The sequence below is a fragment of the Camelus dromedarius genome, chromosome 5, assembly GCF_036321535.1.
Source record: "Camelus dromedarius isolate mCamDro1 chromosome 5, mCamDro1.pat, whole genome shotgun sequence".
NCBI lineage: Eukaryota > Metazoa > Chordata > Mammalia > Artiodactyla > Camelidae > Camelus > Camelus dromedarius.
The window spans coordinates 93,909,525-93,932,931 of NC_087440.1; the positions used below are offsets into that span (position 1 = coordinate 93,909,525).

At 58.6% G+C, this 23,407-nt stretch overlaps 1 non-coding gene across 1 annotated transcript; it reads right to left on the reverse strand.

Moving 5' to 3' along the window:
• Positions 1-12,780: 12,780 nt before the first annotated feature.
• TRNAA-CGC (transfer RNA alanine (anticodon CGC)) lies at positions 12,781-12,853 on the reverse strand. Its single transcript has one exon. It is a non-coding gene; the product is annotated as a tRNA-Ala (tRNA).
• Positions 12,854-23,407: the final 10,554 nt, after the last annotated feature.

Sequence of the window (23,407 nt, forward strand, 5' to 3'; positions counted from 1 at the left end):
CAAGGCCCCAGTCAGGTGACAGAAGTGGGAACTGGCATCCTCCGGCTTAGCTTACTCCCAGGCGGAGCAGAAAACGTCAGGGTCTCATGAGACCCCAAGCTCACCCCAGTCCTCCTGGGCTTTGGTGCGGGTCATCGCCTCCCTCCGTTGCCTCCACTGGCCTCCCTGGCCTTGTGGTGCCAGGGACACTGGTCCTGACTCGGTTTAATGGTCCGTGTGTCCCCGACTGTCTCTGAGGGTGTCTGAATGAGACCCTGGGCCAGCACCTGCGGTTTTCATGACCAGAGCCATTGTCTGGTCTTGGCCTGAGGTGTCTGCCCCTGGGTTTGCCTTGGGAACAGGATGGGGGCCTGCTGCATTCCAGCCTGCCCTTCCTGGCTTCCAGAGGTGCCCACAGTGGTCAGATGTTACACTGAAGACGGCCAATTGGCCCCTTGTCCGTCATCACTTCATTCATGAGCTCACAGGCCCTGATGGAGTGCCCATGCCCTGCTAAGCCCAGGCAGAGCCCATCCCTGAGCACATGGGAAGCGGGCGCACGGGGCCGCCAGACTGTAGGGGTACCTGCAGGGAGGCGTCTGGGCTGGGAGGCCTTCCTGAGATGGGGTCGGAGTGGCCTGGGGTGGGAGAGGCCTGAAAGGAGCCTGGTGGGCAAGGGGCCGTGAGGTGGTGGGGCAGGGGCTCGGGTTTGGGACCCTGCCAGTTCTGTCCCAAGTGGGGAGTGATGAGGTTGGAGCGGCGCTGGAGGAGGTCACCATGCGGGGACACTGGTGGCCCTCAGCCAGCTCAGCACTGTGGGTGAGAAAGTCAGCGGGGCATGGAGAGGCTCAGGGAGGTGGGCTGTGGGGCTTGGGGACCCAGCGGGTGTGGGGGAAGGTCAAGGAGGTGATGGGGAGGACCTCAGGCCTGAGCCACCATACGGGCGCGTTTCCTTAGACGGGAGAACTGCAGGGTGGGAGGTCACACAGGAGTTCTGGGGGAACTGAGAATTTCATTTCGTGTGAGGCACCCACGTGGAGGTGACTACTGGACATGTGTGTGTGTGTGTCCATCTCAGAAGAGGGCCTGGGGCAGGAGGGGCCCCAGAGCAAGGAAACAACAGGCTGAGACCCAGCCCCCTAGACTCACGGTGAGACAGGGAAGGGGTCAGCAGAGCGGCCGGAGGGGCTGGGAGTGGGCAGCTGACAGGAGGAGGGGGTGGTGCCCAGCGCCGGGTGAGCAGAGTCGCCCATCAGGTCAGCAAGGAGGCCCTGTCGACTGGACAGAACAGTGTCTGTAGATTGGGGGTGACTCTCCTCTTGAGTGAATTCACTAGCGAGTGGGCAGGAGAGTGGACACGAGATGTGGCCCAAGTACCTGGGGAGGTTTGGCAGGGAGGGGGAGGGGTGGTGGGCGGGGCCTGCACAGCGTAGGTCATGGTTCCGGGAAGGGTGTTTCCAGGTACTGTGCCCTTCCTGCAGGTCTAGCCTCCCTGTGCCATCACGAGGGGACTTTCTGCCTTGCAGCCATTCTCCTCCCAGGCCACGTCCTTCCCCCAGACCCCCAGACCTCTGCGGATGGAGAGCTGGTGGAGGGTCAGAGGAGAAGACCTGGATACAGTAACCGCGTTTGTGGTTGGCGATCCAGGCCAGCGTCCCAGAGCGGGGCCCACTCTCCTCAAGCTTAAGCAGCCCCTGTCTCCAAGTGCCTGGGGAGCTGGCCCCTCCAGGAGCTAGGTGCCCCCAGGAGTGTCTCGGGCCCCAGCCCTGTGCCCCTGGACTGCTGGGCTCTGCCTGTCGGTTCTCAGAAAGCCCCAGCCGAGAACATCCCCCAGAGAGCTTGGCACTAGCATGTTTCCAGGTGAAGGTGACATTCCTTATCCTGCTCGGAGCTGAAGTCCTCCCAGGGTAGCGTCCGTGACCTGGCCATGTCACGCAGGACCCAGGCTCTGTCTGACTTTATTTCCCATCTTGGAGGGTTGGCCACACTCCCCCAAGTTGGTCCAAGGGGCTATGGCAGCACCAAGCCTCATGTCATCTCAAGAACAGCTTCTAAATGCCAGAAAGAGAGGACAGGGGCTCAACTACTGGTGGGGAAGCCCCTCTCAGAAGCTCCCAGTGTGGGACACTCAGCTGCCCTGGTCCAGAACTGGTTCCCATGACAGCTGTGTACTGTGGGCTGGCCACAGGAGCTGGGTACCTGTCCTGTGGGGCCTGGGGGCTTGTCTCCTTCCCTGGAGCCAGGGACCTCTGTGTCCCCTTCCCTCCTCCTGGAGCGGTGGGTCAGATACACCCCACTTGCTTGTGGGGACCACCAGGCCGGGTCTCATCACACCAGAGACATGGCTCAGTCACTCAAGATGAAAAAAACCGTCAGAACTCCTGCCCCTCCCTCCTTCTTCTGTTCCAAAGCACATTCATGTTTTCTGTAGGAAAATTGCCTCCTAGTGGTAAACAGCTCAGCTGAATGGAACCCACTCATCTCAGGTAACACCTACAGCTGCACACGCTGACCCTTCTGTCCGGTGACGCAATGGAGATCCAGCAACTGATAAGCCACGAACGAGAGCCCCAGCACCCCCGCCCACTCCAGGATGGCCGCCGTGTCGTCTGCCCTCTCGGGGCCCTTTAGCTGGTGGCCCCGGGCGGAGGAGGGACAGGATGCCACAACACGCTGCTTCTCAGGCCTGAAGCAGGAGAGGCCTAATTTGTGGCAAAAACAAGGTAACCGCCGTCTCACCAGCGAATAAGGAAAAAGACACCCCAGTCAGGGCACCTCAGGCGGGGTGCTGTGGAGGATCCAGCCTGGTGGCGGGGCTGGGATGGGGCAGCCGTGTCTGCTCGCAGGGGCCCCGGCGGCAGAGCGAGTCCTGCTGGGGAGGCCCTGGAGGCTGGGCCGCACCAGGGCCTGAGGGCGGGCCGGACAGAGGTTCTCGAGGTGTGTGAGGGTTCCCCAGAGAAACAGAGCCAGCTGGGAGACACAGAGAGATTTGTTAGGAGGGATTGGCTCATGTGATTATGGAGGCTGAAGGGTCCCACATCTGCTGGCTTCAGGCTGGGACCAGGACAGCCGGTGGCGTAGTTCAGTCTGGTTCAAAGGACCAAGAAGCAAGAGTGAGGATGTCCACGGACAGAGCAGACAGACATCCCGGGTCAGGCCGGGGTGAGTCCGCCCTCCTGCACCGTGTGTTCTGTTCAGACTCCAGACTGGATGAAGGCTGACACCCTCACCAACACACCCAGAACCACCGTGCCTGACCCCTGGGTGTCCTGTGGCCCAGGCACGTGCAGTTCAGCAAAGCAGGTGGGGAGGGAGGAGTTTGTGGCTGCCACGGGCTGGGAGGCTTGGCTGAGAGGGGCCAGGGGACAATGTGGAAGGTGGCAGTGGCCTGGACGCGGAGAGGGGTCAGGACAGGTGAGGAAGACGCCTGCTGTGTTTGTGGGCAGGGCATTGCTGTGGATGCCCAGTGGCTGCCCCGTGGCTGCCCCATGGCCACCCCTTCACAGTGTAAGACGGATTGGCTTTGGGATCGCCCTGGTGCCTCTCCTCTGCCAGTGTGGGACCAGCTCCATCTTTAGTGGTGCTGGGTCACTTAGGAAGGCAGGCTGACTGTCCACTGACAGTGGACACCTCCACGTTCCCCCAGAGACATGATGAAACTGGAGATGACGGTGGGCAGAAGATGTGGATATCTGTGTCTCCCAGGCGAGTCTGGAAGGCTGTCCAGGCTTCCAGTCTGGTCTGGTCCAGCCCATCGGGGACACATGTTCCCCCCTCACGTGGCTTCTCCGTGAGTCCTGCTCTCACACTCCTTGCAGGTCTCAGCTGTGGCTGACAGGTGCTGAAGACCTGGAAAGGGGACACTTGTCAGATCTCTTCTCCTGGTTCTCAGAAACTGGCACGAGGCGCCTGGCTTACACCCCACTGTCCTGAAGTTGGACATGTGGGTCCACTGAGCTGCCGGGTAGTCCAGGGAAAGGGTGCCTGGGTGTCCAGAGGAGAGTCTCCTGCTGTGGAGGAAGTGGGGCCACATGGGGGCCACATGGGGGCCACTTATGCGTCTCCTTAAGAGCAGCACCTTCTAATTTTACTAGACTTTTCAGTTTTGTCCCTTCCTCCAGAGCACTTGCTGTCACGTGCACTCTTGCCAGCCGGCATTCCAGGTTTGCAGCCCTGGCGCGCATGGCACTGTCGGCCTCGCCCCCGTGACGGGGCGGGGATGGCGGGTTTGTGTCCAGATGTCCTTGGTCACTCCCGGGGTCGCGGCCCCTCTTCCAGGAATCATTTGTATCCGTTTCTCTGTTAGATCGCCTTTGTCTTGCTGCTTTGGAGGAAGCCTGTGTAAATTCTGGGTGCAATCTTCTCTCCTTAAGTGGACGTCAGGTGCCAGGAAGCGCCCTTGTCTGGTCCGTGCGGGCTGTGCGTTTGTTTACAGGGTCAGCTCTTTAATTTGTTATTTGAAATAATGGAGCAGGCGCCTGCAGACCTGCCGCCCAGAGCAGAAGCTGGGGTCTTGACAATAACTGCGTTTAACCAAGGTCCCCCAGCCCGCGCCTGCCGCGTCCATGGGCTCCTTCACCCTGAGCTTTGGGGGTGCCTTTCCTTCGGTTCCCTTTTTGTGCAGTTACTGAATCGGTATGTATTTCTGAGTGTTTATTTTGACTTTAGTTGTTTTTAATTTTATGGAAAGGGTGTCATGCTATGTATGTTCCTCTCTGGCTTTTTCACTCTGAGTTTTGCTAAGATTCACCCATACTGTCGCGTGTCTTCATTCATTCTGCGTGCCAATTAAAGACCCTTTATGTGGTTGTTCCCGCACAATCCCATCCCGTCTGCATCTGTGGATATTTGGATTTTTTTCAGATTTTTGCTAACGTAAGCCGTGCTGGTGTGACGACTCTTGTGGTCTCTCACCCTTGGGCTGAAGTTTCCCTGGGTTTACAGACTTAGGAGTAGAGCTGTCGGGACACAGTCAAGGGGCTGCTGACCTCCTCCAGGAGAAGCCACAGGGTTTTCCAGCAAGGCCGCGTGAGCGAGCCCTGCATCCCCGCCCGCACCTGGGGCTTTGGCACCCAGGATTACTGTTTTGTCTCCCGTAAGCCTGATCCTTGGTGCTCTGTACGTGGTCTTCGCTTTTTCTCTGCAGCTTCATAGCGATTGTCTTTGATAATCTTGGATCCCCACCCTCCTTGGGCCCTGTAAACTGAAGCCTCCCATCGTCCTAAGTCCTGGGAATTGAGAGGAGGCGTTGGGTTTGGAAGAGGCATCGCCAGGAGTTCTGCCCTCTGAGCAGTCTGCTGGTCTTGGGCGAGGGCGGTTTTTTGACGCCTCATGTGCGGTTGCGTTTGCCACCTTCCCGTATGTCTGTCTGTCACTTTTGCCCTACATTTTCCACTAGGTTTTGGTTCCTACAAGTTGGTAACAGGTTCCATATGCCCGGTCCCTTTGTTACTCTGAGCATCTATGTAATTGCTACTCTTGCTTTTTGCCTTACGTTCCATTCTGCCAACAGATTTGTGCCACATGCTTTGATTTGACTTGTGTTTTCATGGTATATGAGTTACCACCCTTTATTCTCAAACCCTCTGCTGTGGACTGAATGTTGTGTCCCCCCAGAATCCGTACGCTGAAGCCCTAGCCCAGTGGGGTGGTGTTTGTAGGCGGGGCCCCTGGGAGGTGAGCAGGGTTAGGCGAGGTCACGGGGGTGGTCCCCCATGACAGGGTTGTTGCCCTCATGAGGGGGAGGGACCGCAGCGCTCTCCCCACCGCTGAGGACACGGCAAGAAGGCAGCCGCCTGTAAGCCAGGAGGGGTCCTCACAGGACCCGGCCATGCTGGCACCTTGATCTGGGATGTCCAGCCTCCAGGACGGTGAGATATTTTTGTCTGCTGTTTGAGGTCCCCCGTCTGTGGTGTTTCGTTGCAGGGCCCCGAGCTGACTGAGGCACTCTGTGCAGTCTGGCCTCAGACGTGAACTTTGTTGTTTAAACGCTACATTTAAAAGGCGAAATCAATCCGTATTCATTTCTGGTGAATTCTGTTACACGTGGACCTTCTTCTACCACCTCATCTTATGTGTTTGTCATCTTTTTTTTTTTTACTCCCTGCCCACCCCACCATCTTTTGGATCAGTCACTTTTTCCATCGTACGTTTTGTCCGCTGTTAGTTTGGAAAGTAGAACTAAAAATAAATGTCTTCTGTAATCCACCATTGAACATTTTTCAGGGTGGTAAATTTTATTCACTATTTTTTTATTGTGGTAAAATATAATATAAAATTTACCATTTTACCCATCTTTAAGTGAACAGCTCGGTGGCGTTAAGGACATTCACGTGGTTGTGCGACCACCATCACCACCCATCTCCGGAACCGTTCTCATCCTGTGAGACAGAAGCTCGGTCCTCACGCCCCCACTCCCCCAGCCCCAGGCCCCCACCATGCTTTCTGTCTCTGCGATTTGTCACTCCAGGGACTGTGGACCAGTGTGCTGCCGGAGGCTAGGTTCTTGTCTTGTTGCAGAAAGAATTTGGAGACGAGAGAGGGAAGTTAAGAAAGTAAGGCGAGGATTTATTAAGCAACAGGACGCTCTCGAGGGGAGAGCGGGCAGCTCAGGTGAGCCCCTGCCCTGAGTCTCCTTGGCAAGTTGGTTACATACGGTGTAAAATGAATGGGTGTGTGCTGTACACCAGAAGTCGACACATTGTAACTGACTACACTTCAAGTGAAAAAAAATGAATAGATGGAATATTCACTGGGGGGGGAGGAGGTGGGGGTCGTATTCCCTGATCATCATCCCAGCTCCACCTTCCCCAGGGCAGGAGGGATTTTTGTCCTTATTTAGTCTGGATCGGAAGTGTCATGGCGTCTGTGCATGATGGCTGCTTCTGATCTGCAAGGCTGATTTTATTGAAATGAGGGCATAATGAGGAAAAGGTCACATTCGGACACTGGAGATTCCTGCCTTTCCCACCTTTCTTTGTCAGCTTCCAGGCCACTTGTCACCCCACAAGGTGTGACTGCTTATCTGCCCAGAGGTTCCTGCTTTTCTCTGTCTTTCCAAGGACCCCCGGTGTTCACAAGATGCGTGGTCTCCTGCCCCCTTCCTCTGTTCACACCTGGCTCTCTGCCTGCTCTCACAGCATCACACAGGCTCTGTCCTTTTGTGTCTGGCTTACTTCGCCCAGCATCCTGCCCTGCAGACGCCTCCTGGCTGCAGCAGGTGTCAGAATTTACTTCCCTTTGAAAGAAGATGAGTGGACTGAGCACTAGTGAATGTTCTGTGTATGCTGAGCTCCACATTCGCTAAAGAGGCTAGGTGCTCCTCCCTGGCACGGCCAGACGCCGGCCCCTTTAACTCCTGCTGGGCTCCTCCCCCCTCAGCGGATTACTGTTTAGGTTCTTGCTTTGCTTTAAAAGTGCAAAATTCACTCGTTCTTTCACGCTGAGTTGCTGGTTAGATTTCTCCGCACAGGTCCACCTGGCCTCCCCACCTCCTGCGGAAGAACATTCTGGAGGCTCCTCCTGGGCCGCCAGCCATCCTGGAGCTGCAACCCGACTTGGGCCGAGGCTCCGTTGCTGGAACGAAGGCCCCTTCCTCGCCCGGATGCCCCCTCCAGCTGGAACGCGCGTGTGCTGGTGGGTTTGAGAACCACCAGGGTCACCTGCACCAGGGACTTCCAAGCTGCCCCACCCGCCCTGCCTAGTCTCTGACTTCGTTCATGGAGGGAGGCGGGGACCTCGCTCATGTGAGCCATGCCACTGACTTTTCCTTGTGTCACACCACTGAGTTTTGCCCTAACAGACCCAGAATGGGTTTGTGGGCAGAGGTTCTCTTGGCCCTCGTGTGTCTGGACACGTCTCTTCTTGTTCTGGCCTAAGTGACCCTGCGTGGCAGTTACTGTGTCTGCCTGATCCCCGTGTCCCTGGCCGGCCTCCCTGCACTAAAGGCTGGAAATGGAAATGTTCCAGGCCGCTTAGCAGTGCAGCAGTTCTGGATGGAGGTGGACATGCCTTCCCAAGTTCAAAACTGACCCAGAAAGTCTGGTGGTTCCTTATAAAGTTGCCCTCATCCGTCTGGGCTCAGGGTCTTCTCTGCTGTCTGTCCCCTGGTCCTCTGCTCTCGGACACGCCCCCGGGCCCATCCTGACGCCCCCAGGTACCCAGCCTTTCCGGTGCTGCAGTGGAAGTTGGGTTGCTGTGTGTTTTCCTGGCTGCTGACTGAGATTTCAGCTTGTGACTCGATCACCACGTCTCCGCCTGCAGATTCCAAAATTTCCTTTGCTTCCATCTCCTTTTCCACCCCGGCCCCTGTCAGTTTAGCGTGTGTATCGCTGAGGATGTGCTGGCTTTCACTTCCTAGGGGGAGAGGCCCTGCACCCGTGGGGGGACAGTGTCATGTAGGTAAGTGGGTAGGTGACGTGCAGAGGAGACCAGGCTGGTGGGGCTATGTCAGGGCCTCCCCGCCAGGCGACGTTACTCTGGGACTTGACCATGAGCAGGACGGGGAGGAGGGGAGGGGAGCTTTATGCTGTCAGATGGGATGCCCGCAAAGCTCACCTGCCTGAGAGCCCACCTGGCTGGGGCGGGGCTGGAAGAACACGCAATGGCATAGCATGGCCACCAGGGGCGCCCGAGCCCCAGCACTGCGGCGAAGCGCCTAAGGTTATTAAAAAATTAGTCAGTAGAGACATTGAAGTCGCTCTCCAACGCCAGCGCCGCCTCTAGCTTGCCGAGCTCCAGCCGAAGGAGAAGCGGGGTAAGTAAGGAGATCTCTATACCACGGCTCGTGGAAAGCGGGCTGCCCGCAAATCGACCGGTGGTAAAGCGCCGAGGAAGCAACTGGCTCCAAACTCCGCTCGCGGGGGTGCGCCCTCTGGTGGAGGGGCGGAGAAGCCTCGTCGTCACAGGCCTGGTGCGGCACCCCGTGCAATCGGACGTTACCAAAGTCCACCAAACTGATGCGCAAACTTCCCTTCCGGAGCCTGGTGCGGGAAATTGCTCAGGACTTGAGAACAGACTGCGCTTCCAGAGTGCAGCTGTTGGTGCTTTGCAGGAGGCAAGGGAGGCCTATCTGGCCTTTTTGAAGACACCAACCTGTGTGCTGTCCATGCCAAACGTAACAATTACGCCAAAAGACATCCAGCTAGCACGCCGCACATGTGGAGAACGTGCTTAAGAATCCACTATGACGGGAAACATTTCATTCTTTAAAAAAAAAAAAAATCTCCTCTTCCTGTTATTGGTAGTTCTGAACGTTAGGTATTTTTATTCCACGGGGTCAAAAGTTACCTAAGTATACGATTGCAGGTGGAAAAGTAGGGGATGGAAATCAGGTGTTGGCGGTTTTTCTGTTTTCATTTGTGTGTGAACTTTTAATACAAATGAGGGATACAAAATATTAATGCAAGTCAAAATGTTTCAGTGAACAAGTTTCAGCAGTTCAACTTCACAGCAATTATAAATAAATCCGTTACATTTTTCTGGAAAAAAAAAAGACATTTAAGAGGGGAGGGTGTACCTCAGTGGTAGAGTGCGTGCCTAGCATGCACAAGGTCCTGGGTTCAATCCACAGCACTTCTCCTTAAATAAATAAATGAACAAACCTAAATCACCTCCCCCCATTAAAAAAAAAAAACAACCAAGTCAAAAAAGACATTTAAAATCCAGTAAAGTTGTTGTTAAGTAATAACATGATGTCTTTTGTAAAATTAAGCACATAAATGAAAACTACAGTATCCTTTAGTGGTGAAATGTATGGAAATTGCTTTGTTATTGCCTTCGCATTTGACCCAAAGAAATGTAAATTTCTTAGTAGATTTCTTATTTGAATTCAAGAAAAGTATTCAGTTTTATGACTGTGCTTTTAGATAATAGAGCTGGTTATCTTACAAGAGTTTAAAGATTTCTAATGCTTTATACCTGGCTGATTTATACAGACTAGGAACGGACCCTGTATGGCTGCACTGAGCTGCCCAGAGGTGTGTGTCCAGGCTGCTGGGATATAGCCACACGTCACAGACATCACTTCGCACAGGAAGGACTTCACAGGATTCTGACTTGTGCGTCCAGCACAAAGGAGCTCTTTGTAGGTTCGTTTTCAACTCCAAAATCCTTTAATACCCCAGGGCTAGGTTGATGAGGTGTGGGGCATGAGATAAACTCACTGAGCCCAGTTGCTGTCAAATAGGTCTGAAAAGCGATCAGCAGTGATCGCAGTTTCAAGTTCAGCGTGTCAGGACAGCCCTGACGACGCAGGAGCCCAGGCGCAGGGCCCCCCGGCGTGCCCGGCACCCAGTGTGACCCTTCCTCTAAGGTGGTTCCAAGGAGCCCAGAGCTCACCTACCTGAAAGGACGGGGGGCGGGGCAGGGAGGACTGGACCCAGGATGCACACGGACTGGGCCCCAGGCTGAACCCGGACACCATCCACCAAGTGGTGCTGGCCATGCCCCCTGCCCCTTGCCCTCTGCCCCTCCCCACTGCTTCGTGTCCCCTGTCCACTGCCCCTGTCCCCCCAGGAGCCCCAGGTCTGGGCAGAGCCTCCTGTGGGCCGAGTGGGTGCGATGCTGCTGACGGCCACACGGGGGCAGCAGAGCCCGGCATGTGCGGGCTCCTGAGGTCCAGCTGAGAGGTGCTGCTCCGGACGCCGTGGCCAGCAGTGGCCCGAGGGGCCACCTGCACCGAGGCAGGCCCAGGCTTACCTGAGCCCAGCTCTAGGCCACCCTGATGCCAGCCCAGGCTCGGCCTGGGTCCTGACCCCTGCCAGGCCGGGCTCACTGGCGCTAGGCCACCCCTTGGCCCTGGGTCATCGGGCTGCGCTGGCTGCACCTGTGGTGAGTGTCCCGCTGAGGGCAGCGTTTGGAGATCTCGGAGGACGTTGGGCCCCTGGACTGTGATACTGGTGTTTGGGAGACAGGACAAGGGGACCCCTCTCCTGGTCACCTGTCCTGGCACCTCTTGGGTGGGGGTCCCAGTGGGACAGGATGGGGCGTCTGGTCCCTGCTAGGGGAGGAAGCCTGGGCCTGTGGGGGCCACTCGGGCCTCCAGGGGGAGGGTCTGGTGGTGCCGTGCCGGGGGAGGGGGCAGCTCTGACGTGAAGGAATCACACTGGGGGAGGAGGGGCCGTGGGACCCCCGGGAGCCGTGTCTCAATCTTTCACATTTGCACATGTGTGAGGTTTGTCCCTCACGAGAGTCAACAATTTGGGGAGAAAATTTACCACTGGTTTTAGAAGGAATCATGGTAAGCGTAGCCTTTCAAGTGGATAAGTGACTGATGTGACACTCGGACTAGTTTGATGTCCTCTGTGGAGATTTGTGCTGGGGTCTGGGACCCACACTGGCTCTTAGGCTGCATCACAAACAGCGCAGCCTGCCTGAGCGACTGCCGGGCATCCATGCCCACCAGGGGCGCGGCCAGGGGTCAGGCTCCCCCCGGAATTCTTGGCTCCTTGGGGCACTGAAGGGTGACCTGAAGGTGGTAGCTGCTGGGTGGGCTATCCCAAACCTCGGCCAGGTCTCGGGCCCCTGCCCTATGGGGTCACTCCGGCCAGGAGTTGGTTGTCTCACTTATGGTCTCAGGCCTCCCACTGCCTCTTTTTCTTTTCTTTTCTTTCCTTCTTTTCTTTTCTTTTCTTTTTTTCTTTCTTTAAGATTTACTTTTTATTGAGGTAACATTGGTTTATAATACTGTGTAAGTTTCATATGTACAGCACATTTGCCTGTAGACCCTTCGGCGCGCTCACCGCCAGCAACTCAGTTTCCGTCTGTCACTGGACTCCACTCATTTCACCCCCAGCCCCGTAACCGCTGCTCCGTTTTCTGTGTCCGTGTGTTCTTGTTTGGTTTTGTTCGTTGATTTTTCTTTTTTGTGTGCTCGTCTGTTTGCATATTCCGCATGTGACTGACATCATCCAGCATTTGTCTCTCTCCATCTGACTTAGCTCCCTCAGCGTAGTTCCCTCCAGGTCCATCCATGCTGTCACAAATGACAAGATTTCATCATTTTTAAAAAAAGGCCGAGCAGTGCTTCACTGTGTACACACCACGTCTTCTTCATTCCTGTGTCTCTTATTTGTTCCCTGTGTTTCTTTCTGCCGTTTTGGTTTGGTGACTTTCTATGATATTTTTCTGTTTCCTCTTTTTTTTTATGTTTTGTGTCTCTGCCCTGGATTTGTTTTGTGGTTACCACGAGGACTGTGTAAAGCATCACAGAGGTGACAGGCCTTTTTCTGCCGACAGCACGTGCCTTCCTTTGCCTGTACCGGCTCCTTCCCCTTCCCCGTGTATTTTGCGCCTCAGGTGGCCCCTTTTTGCACCGTGAGCTTGTTGCCAGGATGAAGCAGCTAGAGTTATTTTCCCTCTTAGCCTTCATGCTGTAACAAGCTGTCTGAAGCTCTGTTCTGTTGAGTCGCAATGTTCTGATTCTGTTTATCACTTTGCTCAAAGTTTTGTGGACTTTTGCCTTTTTGTTTCTAGTAGAAAAGCTGTTTTCAACGTTCCTTATAAGGCAGGTCTAATGTCAGTGAAACCCCTCAGCTTCTGTTTGTCTCCTTCACGTTTGAATGAGAGCTGTGCCAGATGGAGTACGATTGGGTGACAGTTTTTACCTTCCAGCATTTTGAGAATGTTGTTCCACTCCCTCCCACTCCCTCTTGGCCTGTAGGGTTTCTGAGGGCTTAACGGGGGTTCCTTTGCAGTTGACCGTTCTTTTCCCTGGCTGCCTTTGAACTGCTTCGTCATTGACTTTTGCTTTTGAGGCGGAGGTAATTAGGTGTGTGCATGCATGTATGTATGTATTTTGAATGGAGGTGCCGGGGATTGAACCCAGGACCTCGTGCATGCGAGGCACGCGCTCTACCACTGAGCTACACCCTCCCCAACCATTGCCTTCTGACACTTCTGATACAGTGTGTCTCGGAGAAGGCCTTTTCGCATTGTGGTAACCAGGTGTTCTCCTACCTTCATGGGCTTGTGTGCCGGCTCCTTCCCCGGGTTGGGAAGTTCTCACTCCCGTTCTGTCTCTTGTCCTCCTGGGACACCCACTGCCCTGACATTGCCTTTCACAGGGTCAGGTCGTTCCCATGGACTTTCTTCATCGTTTAGTGTCCTAGTTCTCTTTCCCCTTCTACCGGTGTCATTTCTCGGTTTGTCTGCGAGCTCACTGAGTCTCTCTTCCACGCGGTCTTCGTCTGGCTTACTGGGTTCTTCAGCTCCAGCAGTCCTGTTCGATTCTTTCCTGGAGTTTCAATCTCTTTGGTAAGGATTTTCCTCCGTTCATCAATTTTACTCCCGAGCCCACTGAACTGCCTTCCTGAGAGTCGCTGGCCGCGTGTCTTTGTGACAGCGGATCTGACTTGTCTGTCCATTAGGCTGCAGCCTTCCACGGCCTTTCCTGCGGCTTCCGGAGCGCCGCCGCCGCGTCTCTGTGTGGCTGTGGTTCTGGGCGGTGGCTGATGAGCGGGTCCTCCGCTGGTGCTCTCTTCCACCGGGCGCCTTTCACGTGGGGACAGGCAGCAATCGGGGCCCTTTCTTTCGCTCTCCAGCAGGTGGCGCCATAACACAAGCTGTGGTCTCGGTCCCGCGCTCCTCCGTTGTGCTTGGGGTTCGGCGCCTTGCACCCTCCACCGCCTCTGTGCGCGTGTCGCCCGTGCCCCCGTCATTGCTTCTTGTGCCTTCAGAGTCCTTGGTGCCAGTGTCGCTGGCATCGCCACCTAGTGCACGGGGATGGTGGCTTCCTCCCTGGAATCCGCGACCCCAGGAGGAGCCACAGGGGGACCGGGAAGGCCGGCAGGGTGGAGCTGGCCCCTCCTCCCTGTCTGCTGCTGCAAGGTTCGCCGGCTCTGCTGCCGCGGTGGGGGCGCCCCAGCGGCTGGAGGGACAGGGGCACAGGCCCCGCTGCCGCTGCTGCCCGCTTACCTGTGGCCGCAGGTGCGGATGCAGCCGGCGGTCCGGCGTCGTGCGCTCCGCCTCCCCTGCTGCAACCCGGTCCTCTGGGGCAGCAGGCTCGGCCGCCACGGGATTCAGGCGCTGCATCCCCTGTCCCCTGGGGTCGGCCTCCTCTGTGGTCCTGCCCACTCACCTGTAGATGTGCAGGAGTGTGGGATTCTCCGGGGTCCTCCCGTGTTGGGCAGACACACCTTTGTTAGTTGTGGACGCTTCACTGGTTGTGGCCTGGAGGGGAGAGACACAGGTAGCTTCCCATGCCCCACGCTACTGACCTCTCCCACCGTCCCCGGACGGCTAGGCTGGGCACAGCGTCCTTCGGCTGTTCTCCGTTGTGGGCTGCGGTCACAGGCCAGCCTGTCCCAGCAAGGGGCTAGATCCCCCGACCCCACCTGGGCCGCCTTGAACCCTCTGCAAACGGGCTCCTTCCACAGTCCAGATGCTCTTGTGGTCGAAGACTGGTGCACGTTGTCCACACTGAGATCGCCTGAATCCTACAGAAACCTTGCAGGAACACTGTAAGGCCCCTAGTCTCCTTCCTCAGTTCCCACAAGTGGCCCCGTTTGACACCCCTCCCCTACAAATGTGTATCATTGTTCCTATGACCTCTAGGTGGGTGGAGCTGGGACGTACGTCTGTGAGTACACACACAGCCGGGCGCACACGCACACACATGCTGACGTCCAAGTCTGTTTCGGATCTTGCTCTGCGGGAGAACCCCACCTGCTGGAGGCGAGGCCTTGTCTCTGGACCTGGGTCTGGCAGGGCGTGCAACGCGCGAGATGGCCACAAGGGGCCATCTCTGTTCCAGGGAAATTACAGGGCACGCAACACCAGCGTGTGTGGGCCTTACGCACACACACGGGGTAGGGCGCGGTGGGGAGCAGAGCCCCCGCGTACCTACAGCCCAGCTTGACAGCGAGAACACGAGGGGCTCCAGTCCGGCAGAGAAGCAGAAGCCCATGGGTGGCAGCTCCCCGTCCCAAGTCAGCTCGGCGGACTCTGTCAGTGCAGGTGGACTCCAGGAGTCACCACCCGCAGAGTGCGTGCCAATTCCGCACTCAAGGGGGAGGAGGGGGAGTTACCCTCTGCCTCCTTGAGGGGCCTCCGTATGAACTGCTGGGGTGCCACCGCAGGAGATGGGGCTCTTCTCCCCTACTTATTTATTTTATTTTTTGGGGGAGGTAATTAGGCTTATTTATTTGTTTTCCAGAGGAGGCACTGGGGATTGAGCCCAGGACCTCATGCACGCTAAGCGTGCACTCTGCCACTGGAGCTATCCCCTCCCCGCGCCCACTTATTTTTGATTCAGCTATTTAGTTATGTTTACTCAGTGTGGACTCGTGGCATTTGTTTTATACTTTGGGAGGTAGTGCAATACTCCTTAATCACTTTGTTGCTCAGTGGCGCCACCAGCTCTGGCCGGGTCCCAGGGTGGACGTACAATCAGGTGGGTCCACAGTGACCCTCTGGCTTTCTGGCCGGGCTGTCGCATGGCGCATTGTTGGCCCCTAGGCGTGTCCGGGGTTTATCGCCGTCTCTAGGCGGCCTCACCGGAACCACTGAGCTGCACCGAGTGGTTCTGTGCGGTGCCTGTCTGGGGGCGCCTGCCTGTCTGGCCTCCTCTCTCTCCCCCTCTGGCTCCCAAGGCCTTTCTTCGATATCCTCTTCCCTGTTTCTGACTTTGCCCTGGTTCCTGCAGGTGGCTGTGTGGGGCGTGGGGGGTGAGTGACTATGGTCCCGGTGCCAGGAGGTGCTGCCCAGTGACCTCTCTCCTGGGGTCTGGGAATGGGGCTCATGCGATGGCGCAGCATGGCCACCAGAGGGCGCCCGAGCCTCGCGATGTGGTCTGGACGGATGGGGCCGCGGCTGCACAGATGGACCTGCCAGTGTAACCAGAGCAGCTGAGCCCTGACCGGCCACCACGGCTGAGCCTGCCCTGCCCGGTGTGCCCGGCCACCTGTCCTTCCATCGGGGTGCTTCTAGAATCCTCTTTTCCACTCAACGTGCCAGAACTTGCATTTTATTTCTATTTAATGTTGTGGACTGAACTGTCCCCCCGCCCCAAATTCAAATGTTGAAGCCTTAACCCCCGGGACCTCAGAATGTGACTTTAAAGAGGTGGTCAAGTTCAAATGGGGTCTCTAGGGTGGGTCCTGATCCGGTCTGACTGGTGTCCTTGTGGGAAGAGTTGAGCACACAGACACACAGAGAGATGACCACGACGTGGGATGGGGAGGGGGGTGGAGGACTGCCATCGGCCAGCCCAGGAGAGAGGCCTCAGGAGGAGCCAACACCTGGGTTTTGGACCCCTGGCCTCGGACCCCTGGCCTCTAGGACCGGGAGAGAGAAGCCTGTGGTTTCCGCTGCCCAGTGTGCGGTGCTCGCAGCAGCACGCGGTGCTCACAGCAGCACGCGGTGCTTGAGATTTGTCGGGATTCTGGAAAGGGATGAGCGCAGCCTTTCACCACTTCTGCACAGCGCCTGGTCGCTGCCTCCCCCACCCCCCTTCTTCTTTTGGGGGATGTCATGTTGCTTGATTTCTGCTCCAGGCCACTGCTGTCGCTGCCCTGCGCCCCTCCCCCGGGCTCTGTGTGCCTCCCCACCTCCCAGTTCTCGCTTCAGCTCTTTCCTGTGTGTTGTTTGTCTCGTCTATTTTGATGCTGCTGTCAAATGCCACCCTTTTCGGTTCTAGGAGCTCTTTTCAAATCTATTGGTTTGTTGAAACTTTTTATATTATTTCCTTGTCAGCCTTGAACACATTCTTTAAATAAAAAAAGCATCTTGGGGGGAGGGTGTAGCTCAGGAGTGCAGTGCGTGCTTGGCACGCGTGAGGTCCTGGGCTCAGTCCCCAGAACCTCCTCTAAAAATAAATAAATAAACCAATACCCCACCGCCCCCCCAAACCCCTCAGACGCTTGCACAGTGCATGTTGTGGGTCGGATGGTCCGGAGAACGCTCCCCCTGGGGTCTACCCTGCAGGCCTTTGTTTCACTGGTTCTTGCTTGAGGTGGCTTCCTGGGTTTGCTTCATTACGGTTTTCTTTGTCAGCGGGCTCCAGCTCTCAGATCTCTGTCCTGAGCATCCCCTGAGGCTTGCCTCTGAAGCCTAAGTCCCCGGGGGAGCCAGGTGTGCACATGCCAGGCCCCTTTTGGACCATCCACAGGGACCAGCCATGCCAGTGGTTGTCAGGGCATTTAAGGCCCCTGGAGGCTGTGGGTCCCGGCTCCTAACAGCCTGGGGCTGTGGGGAACCAAGAGGGCTTTTCCGTCACCAGAGCCCGGGCCCTGGGCTCTCCTTGTTGCCGCCCGTGGGAGAAGTCTTCCCAGCTCACCCTCAGGGGTCCGGCCTGCAGGGTGTCTACCCTGACTCCTCGGTCTGACGGGCCCTGGCCGGGTGCCCCTCCCTGCCCCCTATGCTAACCCAGCCACAGGGCATGGCGCTCCTCAGCACCTGCCCCCCTCCTCTCTGGCCATCTCAGCTGTCCATTCAGAACCTCCCCCCCCCGCTGCCCTGATTACAAACTGGGGCCCACCCAGGTCCCAGACCCATGCCTTGTCGCAGATGGGCACAGGGCCTGGGTCTGGGGCAACAGCCTCTGGAGTCTTGCTGGGGGGCGATGCCTGTGGTGGGGGTAAGGCTTCCACCCTGTCCAGGGGGAGAGCTAGCGAGTCTCTGGGGCTGTGGTGAACCTGCTCACCTGGCTCAGAACTGAGTCCTGGCCTGGCCCGGGTGCAGCCCTGAGCCCCAACCCTGGCCAAGCCCCAGGGGAACCCTTGACCTTATACCCGACTGCCCACATGTTGTCTCCAGAGCCACAGTCCAGAGCCCCAAGGCTGTGGGAACTAGTCTGTGACCCAGGGATGGCAGAACTGCCATGGCTCAGGATGGCCACCAGGGGGCGAAGATCCCCACCCTGTGGTCCGTACCGCGCAGGATTGGTCTGAGAGGCGCTGTGGCCCCACAGCTGGTCCTCCTAGGGGACACCAGAGAGTGACCGCCTGCCCGGGACCTGCTACAACTGACCTTGGGACATGCAGAGCAGGGACCGGGATGCCACCTCATGGGACACAGGCCTTCGGGGGTGTCCCCCAAACTGCAGTGATACACAGAGCAGCCCCCCCAGACCAGGGAGCAGAACGCCCACCCTCAGGCCTTCCCCGCGACCCCGGGCTGGGCCTGGCAACCTCAGGACAGCCGACACCCCTGCAGTGTGCACACCTGATGACGCAGGAGCCCAGGCGCAGGGCCCCCCGGCGTGCCCGGCACCCAGTGTGACCCTTCCTCTAAGGTGGTTCCAAGGAGCCCAGAGCTCACCTACCTGAAAGGACGGGGGGGCGGGGCAGGGAGGACTGGACCCAGGATGCACACGGACTGGGCCCCAGGCTGAACCCGGACACCATCCACCAAGTGGTGCTGGCCATGCCCCCTGCCCCTTGCCCTCTGCCCCTCCCCACTGCTTCGTGTCCCCTGTCCACTGCCCCTGTCCCCCCAGGAGCCCCAGGTCTGGGCAGAGCCTCCTGTGGGCCGAGTGGGTGCGATGCTGCTGACGGCCACACGGGGGCAGCAGAGCCCGGCATGTGCGGGCTCCTGAGGTCCAGCTGAGAGGTGCTGCTCCGGACGCCGTGGCCAGCAGTGGCCCGAGGGGCCACCTGCACCGAGGCAGGCCCAGGCTTACCTGAGCCCAGCTCTAGGCCACCCTGATGCCAGCCCAGGCTCGGCCTGGGTCCTGACCCCTGCCAGGCCGGGCTCACTGGCGCTAGGCCACCCCTTGGCCCTGGGTCATCGGGCTGCGCTGGCTGCACCTGTGGTGAGTGTCCCGCTGAGGGCAGCGTTTGGTGCCCAGGGTGCCAGGACCGGGGACTCCGCAGGGGAGGGGTGGGGCGGGGAGCGCCCAGGAACCAGAAGCCTAGGGTCCAAGCAGCCTTGGCGGGTGCAGCCCAGAGAGGTCCATTTCTCAGTGTCCACTTGCTCAAAGTCTTTCTGGGGAGATTAGCACAGCCGCCTCGAGGGAAGGCCTGCAGTCCATCCTGCAGGCAGCTGCCGGGCCTGCGGACGGGCTGGGGTGGGAGGGTCCGAGGTCTCGGCCCCACGAGCAGCAGGGGCTCAGGGTCGGGCCCTCTCAGCCCCGCCCCCGCTGACTTCCCTCTATGAGACCCCTTTCCCTCGACCCCCTCCGGCTCCCTCTCTCCCACACCACGCTGTCTGTGGCCCCTGGGGTCCCCCCAGCCCCTCTGTGTCCCCTGCTCTCTGACCACTCCCACCTCTCCTGGGGAGGGGGCCCCCAGCCCACGAGTCTGAGGGTAGGGTGGGGGGCTGTTCCCGAGGCCTCTGTGCCATGTGATCATATTTCAAAAGGTGACATTTGACTCTTGCAAAAGAATAGAGGGGCCCCTCTGTGCCTGAGCGCCCTACGGCCAGGACCCTCCCCGCCCTGAGGGGCCTTGTCCCCCGTCACTTCAGTAAGACTTTGTGAGCGGAGTGTGCAGGTGTTTCTGCAGCATACGACGGGGTCCCAGCGCTTTACAAAAGCAGTGTCAGAAGCTAACGTTTCTAATACAGGGAGAAAAATAGGGAGCAGTGTAATAGTCCTGAACGGTGCAGGGACTGTCTGGGCTGAGGCCAGGCGAGGGGCCCTAGTTCAATTTCAGGCCCCTGGCCCCTCCCCGGCCAGTCTTGGGGGGCTGCCCCGTGTGTCTGGCCTCCCCTGGCCCCTCCTGACTGGGCCGCAGTCTCGGACTCTTCTGGGGAGGGCGGCGGTGGGGTAGGAGCCCCCGGGGGCACAGAACATCCCTTTTGATGACTGAGAGCTCCTTGCCAGTCATGACGCCCCCCCCCGGGCCTCGGGACTGATGGGGGACTGGGGCGAGGGAGGGGAAGGGAGCCCCGAGGGGGGCCTTCTGCCAGGGGGCACAGAGGAGCCCTGGGGGAGGAGGATCTGTGACCCACCATCCCCAGGGGACCCTCCCAGAAGGTGGGTGGCTGGGTCGGTTGTTCCGGCTCTGGCAGGCGGTGGAGTGGGGCTCCCCCGACCCCAGGCCTCCTGCTCACTCGCCCGCCCCCACCCCTGCTGTGGGCGCCTCCCTGGTCCCCAGAGCTCCTGGCCCTTCCTGTTTCTCTACACCAGACTCACTGAGGGGCGCCCACCCCGCCTGCCCCCTCCCTCCCGTTGACTCTTCCTTTCTCTTAAATACCAAACCATTTTTATTATGAAGTGTCACAGTCTGACAGAAAAGCGCCCTAAATCGGGCAGCATGAGCCCCTGGGCCCTTCTTCCCCGAGACACCGCCAGCCTTCCAGGTGTCACTCCCCACTGGTCCCCGCAGTGCGGGGTCTCAGGGTCCCCGTGGGGCCGGCTCAGTCAGGCCCTGCCGTGGCTGTGTGGGGGGAGTGCTGTCCTGTGGCCCCCGGGGGGCCAGGGCCGTGCTTGCGGGGGCAGCAAGGCCAGGGCATCGGTGACCTGGAGATTCCTGGACAAGTGTCCAGGGTGGCCCGAGGGCTCAGTGTGAGGAGGGAGGAGGGGGGAAGGCAGCGACAGGCCCGCACCTGCTGCCCTCGGGCTGGGTCCCAGAGACCCCTCCACGGGCCCTACTGTTGAGGGAGGCTGGAGGCAGGCTGCCGCGCAGGGCACGGCCTGGCCGGGCAGCACCCTGGGGGCCGTGGTCAGCCGTGGGTTCTAGAACAATCCCAGGGGTGCAGGAGGCATCGCAGGGCAGTGAGGGGTCCACGTGGGGAGGGGCGCACAGGCCAGGGTCCCGACCGTACGAGCCCAGGGCAGCTGGCCCGGGGACCTTGGTCTTCAGCTTGCCAGGCAGGTGGGGCCTCAGCGGGAGCAGCCGGACGGCGGCACTGGTGTGTGTGAGGGTGCGAGTGTGGGGGTGAGTGTGTGTGCACGCCCGCCTGGCCCCGGGCCTCATGCACACAGCCTGCTGTCCGTGTGGCCGCCAGGCGCCGGGCCAGAGGGGCTCTGGCTGTGTGGCCAGCTCTGCCCCAGGCGCCGACACTGTCTGAGGTGCAGGCCTGAGGGCCAGTGCCTATGTGACCTGTGTGGCCTGTATGGCCTGAGTGTCCTGTGTGCCTGTGTGACCAGCGTGCCTGTGTTGCCTGTATGTCCTGTGGGGCCTGTGTGGCCTGTGTGGCCTGTGTGAACAGTGTGGCCTGTGTGCCTGTGTGACCTGTTTGCCTGTGTGACCTGTGTGGCCTGTGTGCCTGTGTGACATGTGTGCCTGTGTGAACCGTGTGTCCTGTGTGCCTGTGTGTCCTGTGTGTCCTGTGTGCCTGTGTGTCCTGTGTGCCTGTGTGGCCTGTATGTCCTGTGTGTCCTGTGTGCCTGTGTGACCTGTTTGCCTGTGTGACCTGTGTGGCCTGTGTGCCTGTGTGACCTGTTTGTCTGTGTGAACCGTGTGGCCTGTGTGCCTGTGTGACATGTGTGCCTGTGTGTCCTGTGTGGCCTGTGTGCCTGTGTGTCCTGTGTGCCTGTGTGGCCTGTATGTCCTGAGTGTCCGGTGTGGCCTGTGTGGCCTGTGTGACCTGTGTGGCCTGTGTGGCCTATATGTCCTGAGTGTTCTGTGTGCCTGTGTGACCTGTGTGGCCTGTGTGTCCTGTGTGACCTGTGTGCCTGTGTGGCCTGTATGTCCTGAGTGTTATGTGTGCCTGTGTGACCTGTTTGCCTCTGTGACCTGTGTGTCCTGTGTGTCCTGTGTGCCTGTGTGTCCTGTGTGCCTGTGTGACCTGTTTGCCTGTGTGTCCTGTGTGCCTGTCTGGCCTGTATGTCCTGAGTGTCCTGTGTGCCTGTGTGACCTGTTTGCCTGTGTGACCTGTGTGGCCTGTGTGTCCTGTGTGTCCTGTGTGCCTGTGTGGCCTGTATGTCCTGAGTGTTCTGTGTGCCTGTGTGACCTGTGTGGCCTATGTGCCTGTGTGCCTGTGTGTCCTCTGTACCTGTGTGTCCTGTGTGCCTGTGTGCCTGTGTGGCCTGTGTGACCTGTGGGTCCTGTGTGGCCTGTGTGACCTGTGTGTCCTGTGTGCCTGTGTGCCTGTGTGTCCTGAGTGTCCTGTGTGCCTGTGTGACCTGTGGGTCCTGTGTGGCCTGTGTGACCTGTGTGTCCTGTGTGCCTGTGTGCCTGTGTGTCCTGGGTGCCTGTGTGGCCTGTATGTCCTGAGTGTCCTGTGTGTCCTGAGTGTCCTGTGTGCCTGTGTGACCTGTGGGTCCTGTGTGGCCTGTGTGGCCTGTATGTCCTGAGTGTCCTGTGTGTCCTGGGTGCCTGTGTGGCCTGTATGTCCTGAGTGTCCTGTGTGCCTGTGTGACCTGTGTGCCTGTGTGGCCTGTGTGACCTGTGTGGCCTCTGTGTCCTGTGTGTCCTGTGTGCCTGTGTTGCCTGTATGTCCTGAGTGTCCTGTGTGCCTCTGTGTCCTGTGTGGCCTGTGTGGCCTGTGTGACCTGTGTGGCCTGTGTGCCTGTGTGACCTGTGTGCCTGAGTGCCTGTGTGGCCTGTGTGTCCTGTGTGAACCGTGTGGCCTGTGTGGCCTGTGTGGCCTGTGTGCCTGTGTGACCTGTGTGCCTGAGTGCCTGTGTGGCCTGTGTGTCCTGTGTGAACCGTGTGGCCTGTGTGCCTGTGTGACCTGTGTGCCTGTTTGTCCTGTGTGGCCTGTGTGCCTGTGTGACCCATGTGGCCTGTGTGTTCTGTGTGGCCTGTGTGCCTGTGTGGCCTGTGTGGCCTGTGTGACCTGTGTGCCTGTGTGGCCTGTGTGCCTGTGTGACCTGTGTGCCTGTGTGTCCTGTGTGGCCTGTGTGCCTGTGTGTCCTGTGTGCCTTTGTGGCCTGTGTTGCCTGTTTGCCTGTCTGCCTGTTTGTCCTGTGTGGCCTGTGTGCCTGTGTGACCCATGTGGCCTGTGTGGCCTGTGTGACCTGTGTGCCTGTGTGTCCTGTGTGCCTGTGTGCCTGTGTGGCCTGTGTGCCTGTGTGGCCTGTGTGGCCTGTGTGTCTGTTTGTCCTGTGTGGCCTGTGTGCCTGTGTGACCCATGTGGCCTGTGTGTTCTGTGTGGTCTGTGTGTCCTCTGTGCCTGTGTGCCTGTGTGGCCTGTGTGCCTGTGTGACCCATGTGGCCTGTGTGTCCTGTGTGCCTGTGTGCCTGTGTGACCCATGTGTCCTGTGTGTCCTGTGTGGCCTGTGTGCCTGTGTGCCTGTGTGACCTGTGTGCCTGTGTGGCCTGTGTGCCTGTGTGGCCTGTGTGGCCTGTGTGCCTGTGTGACCTGTGTGCCTGTGTGGCCTGTGTGCCAGTGTGCCTGTGTGGCCTGTGTGCCTGTGTGACTCATGTGTCCTGTGTGTCCTGTGTGACCTGTGTGCCTGTGTGGCCTGTGTGCCTGTGTGTCCTGTGTGCCTGTGTGACCTGTGTGCCTGTGTGGCCTGTGTGCCAGTGTGCCTGTGTGGCCTGTGTGCCTGTGTGTCCTGTGTGCCTGTGTGACCTGTGTGCCTGTGTGGCCTGTGTGC